We start from the raw sequence: 7365 nt of genomic DNA on the forward strand, positions 1-7365 counted from the left end.
CTTTAACACTTTGGGATTTTTCCGCTGAATGCGCTCAAACCACATCCCGCTAAACTGCCAATCAAATACATACGTTGTGTATCTTTCTTATGTTGATGCATCGCTACATGTTTGAACCGTGAAAATATATCTGCTTAATGCCTTTGGGGGATGGAATACAGTAAATACTGTACCACTGAGTTTCCAGTCTTCAACAAGAGCTGCTAGCTACCAGCTAGCTTGCGAGCTAACGGGGTTTTGGTCACCGCAGGTGGACGGTTGTCTTGTCCAGTTCGTCACCTCCTTACTTGGTTCTTTTCGGTGTCTGAGTCTACATAACTTCAGGGAAAATTAATTCATTAAACACAGCGCCATACGGCATATTTGTGCACATAATTCCTGCTTGTTACATACCCAGAATGCTTTGCTTTCTAACGTATCACTGCAGCCCGTAAAACACAAAATATATAATACAGTACTTGCATGTTGAAATAACACCGAGCTGTTGTGTGAGTTTCAGAACTCATGGAAGATGCGTGATCGGGATTTAGCCCTAGCTAGCTAGCTAAGGCTAACTGCACGCTGACTAACTTGCAGTTTCACTGATCAACCACTGATGTGAAGGAAGGTACGCAAGTGCTTATGCTGTCGAGGTGTATGTATGTGTGCATGTGGGGGAGGTGGGGGGGACTCGTGCCCAAGGGGAAGTGTGTCATCAGGAAAACAGAAATGATCTGCAAACATGTTTAATCTACTTCCAAAACAAATCTATAAAGGGTCTCTACGAATGTATCATAGTACAACATGTAATCCACGTCATTCCACTGGCTGGCGTTCTCCTTATTTTCCTGCGCTTTTGAGTTTCAACAGGTCCGTTATTTGCGTCGACGCATATGGCGTTGAGCCACTTGCTGCCGTCACAGTCCCACGTCAAATCAATTCATGATTCGGATTCCGTGCGCAGTCTTCTCTTTGTGCTCCGACTTGTACTGAAACTAAATAGCTAACTGCAATTTACTGTCACGTAAATCCAGCCTTATGGTTCTCCGGCCTGATGAATATCAGTTCCGAAATATCTGAGTTCTCCTGACGAACCACCCAAGCCGATTAATTTGATGTCATCTCCTTTGCAGCTCTCACCCACTAGGGGGCGGATTATTATTATTATTATTTTTTTTTTTTTGCTGTGACGTAACAATGTTATAGTCCACTATTAATTTTGTTCGACTCTGATGGCATCACAGCATTCACGTTTTTGTGTCGACCCGATGATACGTACGATAAAAAAATTGCCGTTATTGGGTTTGTGACTGTAAGACAGCGTTGTGTGTAATTTTGTTTTTGTTTTTGTAATTGTTGAAGTTATAGGAAAGAATAGTGGAGGCTAGACTCAGGACAGAAGTAAATATCTGCGAGCAACAGTATGGTTTCATGCCTAGAAAGAGTACCACACATGCATTATTTGCCTTGAGGATGCTCGTGGAAAAGTACAGAGAAGGTCAGAAGGAGCTACATTGTGTCTTTTGTGGACCTCGAGGGGAACTGTGGTACTGCATGCACAAGTCTTTTGTGGTGTGAGAAATATGTTAGAATAGTACTGGACATGTATGAGGGCAGCAGAATAATGGTGAGATGTGCCGTAGGTGCGTCAGAAGAATTTAAGGTGGAGGTGGGAGTGCATCAGGGATCCGCGCTGAGCCCCTTTCTGTTTGCGGTAGTAATGGATAGGCTGACAGATGAGGTTGGTCCCCTTGGACCGTGATGTTCGCATATATTGTGATCTGCAGTGAAAGCAGGGAGCAGGCGGACGAATAATTAGAAAGATGGAGGCACGCACTGGAAAGGAGAGGAATGAAGATTAGCCGAAGTAAAATAGAGTATATGTGCGGGAAGGTGAGGGGCGGAGGGGAAGAGTGAAGCTCCAAGGAGAAGAGTTGGCGAGGGTGGACGACTTCAAATACTTGGGGTCAACAATACAGAGCAATGGTGAGTGTGGCAAGGAAGAGAAGAAACGGGTCCAAGCGGGGTGGAATAGTTGGCGGAAGGTGTCTGGTGTTCTATCTGACAGGAGAGTCTCCGCTAGGATGAAGGGCAAAGTTTATAAAACAGCGGTGAGGCCGGCCATGATGATTAGAGATGGTGGCGCTGAAGAGACAACAGGAAGCAGAACTTGGAGCTGCCAGGCAAACGAACGAGAGGAAGACCAAAGGTTGATGGATGTTGTGAGGGAGGACATGAGGACAGCGGCTGTTAGAGAGGAAGATGCACGAGATAGGCTTAGATGGAAAAAAATGACACGCTGTGGCGACCCCTAACGGGACAAGCCGAAAGGAAAAGAAGAAGAAGATTTGCAGGAGCTTCTTTCATGTGCTCTTTCTTACTCGCAGGTCCGTATTGATTACACAACATTGACCAAATCGGCCATAATCGGGGTAATAATATGAGATGGGCATCGGACAAAAAAAAAAAAAAAAAACCACGAGACTCTGTAGTCTGTTATTAAAGGAACGTCTCCCATGTCAACAAACACCACCTCCTTCTGTTCAATGCTTAACGGCGATTCGGTTCCGCTTCGCCCCGCAGTATCATCTCACAAGTAGAGCGATCGATCAAGTGAGTCAGGTTGTCTCGGATGCGGCCAGGCGTGTTCTCAGACCGGCTGTTTTTGGCCGCGCACGAAAACGCCGATGCGTATCGCGAGTCAAACGCGAGCGCGGCCGCGGCGGAGGATTCCGGACGAGCCGGGAATATGAATGAAGGTTAAAGACGTACCACGCGGCCGCTCCCTTGATGCGATCCCGTCGTCGGATTTCAAAGTGCATAAGAGATAACGTCGCGTGCGGTCGCCATGGCGCCGGCGTTCCTACCTGGACGTTGCCGTGGAGAAGAGCGCGGATTATTCGCGCTGAAATGCGACTTAGAAATAAATGCACAACTAATAATTTGCAGAATAGTCTTGAAGATCAGTCGTTCGGTTGTGTGAGCTGTCCTTCCTTCACCTTCATCGCGGCGATCGTACGAGCTCTTTTAAATGAAAACGCAAATTATTATTATTTTTTTAAATGATGTACCTCACTGTAAATGATGACTTCAGGTGCAGTTCTGCTCTGTGTACCATCCGTTGCCCGACAGAGACTTGTGGAATATACTGTGACATCCTTGATGATCTGGACTGTTGTTGACCGCCGGAATCGTGAGACAGAAAATGGGAATGAACGTTTTGCTACCTTGCGAGGTAAGATTTTCTCTTTCATAACTTAAGAAATTTCACCAATAACTGTTTGCTTTTCTTGGATTATTCGCGTGCGTTTTCCAAATTGCACTAAAGTGATTACAAAGGAGCACAGCTCATTTCTAACGGAAAAAAAAAAAAAGTAATTTACATTTTATTCTGGCCCCGTTTTGGGCCGCCAGCCGCCATGCAGCGCTCATATCTCAAGTCTGCGCCTGCAAATCAAAGCAAAATAAAGCAAAAAAAGTAGCTCGAAAAAGTCGAAAGTCACTCATATCTCAAAGCACCCCTGGATGAAATTCTATTAAACATCTTTTCACATTTATCTCATCCCCCAGGGTTGTTACATAGACTGTTTTCGAGTGACGTCACACACACCTTCCGATTTAGAACACGGGCGCCATCTTTGTTTGGTCAATTCGCGTAAATACACGTAACTAAGCGTCAATCTTTTCGGGAAGGCGTATGAATGGGGGGCGCAGTGCTATGTTATCGGTTGCTCAAACGGGCGTTGCAAAGGGTCTTTCTTCGGACGGCCAGTTGTGATCAAAAACCAGTGCGAGAAAACCGAGGAGTTCGCAACCAAACGACGACAACTGCGGCCGTCTCGTATCAGCAGAGCCGATCTAGCGGCCAAGCGCAGTACTCGTGTGTGTGTGAATGCAATCCGTGTCTCCAAAATCTGTATTTTCTGTTTTGTGAGTTGAGTTAAAAATGTAGCCGTGGAAGCACTTGGGACTCGTCCCGGTCAAAACCTCTCTCTCTCCTTCTCGGTAACAAAAAATAATAATCTACACCTCTTTCGTTGGTATAATCGACATAATTTAACACAACGCTGACTGTAATCACGCGGTACATATTGAAATTGCATTGTGCGCTGCGCTATCCTCAGCAGTGTGGGGACACAGATTGCTTACAACGGATACCGCCGCATCACGGACCCAGCCATTGATGAATTTGTTGTAGGCCTCCAGACCTTTATCAATCTTTAGTTGGTCCACGGTATTAAGCGCTTGTCGAGAAGAGGAGATCGTCGACGATGTCCGGATAGGTTACCGCCGCCCACGTTTGTATGCTCCAATTCTGTTTCTCTGAGGCATACGGGTCGATATTGTCGATCAACGCGCACTTCTTGCCGTAACTGTTTCTTGATACAACGTCTAACGAGCCCCGATAACTTTCCAAAGACTTTTTAGCCATCACTATCACGCGTCACTTTTAACAGTCGTACGCACATTTGTGTAACTCACCGGAGTTACGCCGCGTCAGTAGAGTGAACCCATCCGACATGGCCGCCTGCCCTGGATGTAGTCACGTGGTCGAAGACAGTCTATAGTTATAGACATTGCAATGTAGTTACTTCTAGTTATTTTTTTTCTACCGTTGCCATTTAATGCTGCATCGGCACCATTAATAAATGTCACGATAATGGAAAAATCCAAATTTCATTGTCTCAAATGAATTGTTGCGACAAACAAATCACAAAAACGCGCATTTATCATTTCTTGTCGTTTGTACATTTGCGAGAAATGTGAAGTCGCCCCTTTTAATGCCTGTTATGTGTCATAAACCTGCTGGATGATTTGCAAATGCAGTTATTACCAATGAATAATTTCAATACGGTGACGGATATGACCAGTTGGAATCTCTACTATAATGTTTAAAAGAACTGGCGCGTCTTACACAATTGACCTAAAAATGTAAATAAATATTCTTGCCACGTTCAGTTCGGGCAAGGAAGTTACTATAATACTACTTCCTTATGATCTTGTTGCCATAAAAGAAGCCATACGTGGAATTTTTCCACTGCGTACGTCGCCTCGCCGTCTTCCCCCACCCCTTCAAATTCAATAACCGAGGCCCCAGCTGCGGGCTTCTCGGGGGAATCCCCCCCCCCCCCCCCGGCCCTCGTGGCCCGTCGACAGGCTGCACCGTCCGCGGGGAACCCGACACAACGCCGAGTCCGCCGCGAAGTCGAGGCGTCAGTCTGCGGGATCTCGACGCGCTCGCGAAAAAAATCGTTGGTTCACACTTCACGGGCAGATAAACACGCACGGGACGGACATATTTGACGTGGCTGCGTGGGCCGCGGCGAGAGCAAAACATCAAATAAAAAAATAATCGTGATAATCCGCTGACGATTTATGTGGGGGGGGGACCACTTTGAGCTCCGGCTCGACTTAATGAGATGGATGAAAGACGCCAATTTAGCGTGCGTCGCTCGTTTTTGAACCTGCTACGCTCGCCTATACGGTTTGCAATGTTCGAGAACTCCGATGGAAGATGGCATTATTTTCATTTCCTGAAAATGAATCATCTCTGAGATGCGAAAAATCCCGCCCGACAGCGACGATATTCAGCTCGTCCTCGGTATTTAGTTTCCTTCGTCAATAAATCGGCATAATGAGCCAGAACCGGCGAATGCACGTCGCGCTCTAGCAAGAGTGAAAAGACGGCAGACCTCATGAATGAGTAGAAATGCACCATGTTCGAAATATAAATATGTATTTTAGCATATTTCAAATAAAACATTTTGACATTTCGGTTTTAGTTACCCTTTTAAGTTTAAAAAAAAAAATGGTTAGAATGTGATCGTATCAGATTTGCTTTAGCACGGTTAGCACCGCGGCTTCACAGGTCCGAAGTGGAAGGTTTGAATCCCGACATTCCACCAGGATTAAAAAAAAAAAAAAAAAAACCACACAAAAAAATGGAGCTGGTGGGTTTTCGACATCCCGTTCCTCATTGTCATCCAAAATCATTTTGAATATTCGATCCTCCGAACGCCCGCCGTGATTCATCTCCTCGACGTCTAGTGGCCACGCCGCTTGAGTGGCCACGCGTCACTATCTATCCGGAGCGTGTCACAAGATTTCCCAAGCCCGCAGAATTTCTCACAACCTCCGGGGGGGGGGGGGGGGGGGGATGAAACAATCAGCCTGACCAACAAGGCATGTAACCTAGAGAGAGCGGAGAGAGCGAGCGTGAGAGACCAAAGAGCTGATTGTTTGTGCCAGCGCGCAAATGTCGCCGAAGTGGCTGATGTGTGCGTAAAGGTTAACGCTCCTGTCGCCTGACGACACCTCCGCTTTGGTCATGTCCCTTTTTATTATTATTATTATTTTCTTTTAAGCGCATGTTTTCCAACACACGAAATCACCGTCATGTTTCCGTCACTGGTTTCGTATGAGATTTTCAAACAAGCAACGCTACATTTTGTCACGGAATCTGTGTAGGATGCTCAGCTGCTGGATGTATAATTTACGATGATCTCTCACACATAAGTGAAAAGTTCTTGTAAACATACTTTAATGCTCTGACACGTGATTTTCAAACACTCCCTCAGGCACTACAGAAACTCTTCCTCCCATATAACTGAAAAACTCATACATCCTACTGAAACACTCTCATACACACAACTCCCAGATCACAGAAACCCTCTCACATATGCTACCAAAATGCTCTAAAAAACTCTCACACACTCTTGAAACACAAATTCAAATACATTACTGAACCACTCTCTCACACACTACTGAGCCGCTTTTTCAGACGCACTACTGAAACGCTCTCACACACAAACTGAATGTGCTCTCTAATATACTGCAAAAAACTCTCTCACACACACATAAATGAAACACTCTTACACACGAGGAAAATTCTCACGTAACTCTCATGAAATGCTCTCTGTCACACAAAAGTGAAATGCTCTCACTGAACAACTGAAACATTCTTATACATGCTACTTAAATGTTGTGATACACACTACTCAAATACTGCCTCCCAGATCACTGAAACACTCTCACACATGCTACCAAAATGCTCTCTCGAAGAGACTACTCAAAATCTCTCACACTCTCCTGAAACACAAATTTGGACACATTACTGAACCACTCTCTCACTCACTACTGAAGCAATCTCACACACTACAGAAATGCTCTCAAACCCAAATAGAATGGGCTCTGTGACAAACTGCAAAAAAAACCTCTCTCACACACATGAAAAATGAAACACCTACACACTACGGAAATGCTCACGTAAACTCCAATGAAATGCTCTCACACGTGCTAGTGAAATGCTCTCATTGCACAACTGAAATGCTCTCATACGTACGACTAATGATGTTTCACAGGTTACTGACAGTTCCTAACGGATAC

The sequence above is a fragment of the Syngnathoides biaculeatus genome, chromosome 22 (assembly GCF_019802595.1).
Source record: "Syngnathoides biaculeatus isolate LvHL_M chromosome 22, ASM1980259v1, whole genome shotgun sequence".
In the NCBI taxonomy this organism is placed as follows: domain Eukaryota; kingdom Metazoa; phylum Chordata; class Actinopteri; order Syngnathiformes; family Syngnathidae; genus Syngnathoides; species Syngnathoides biaculeatus.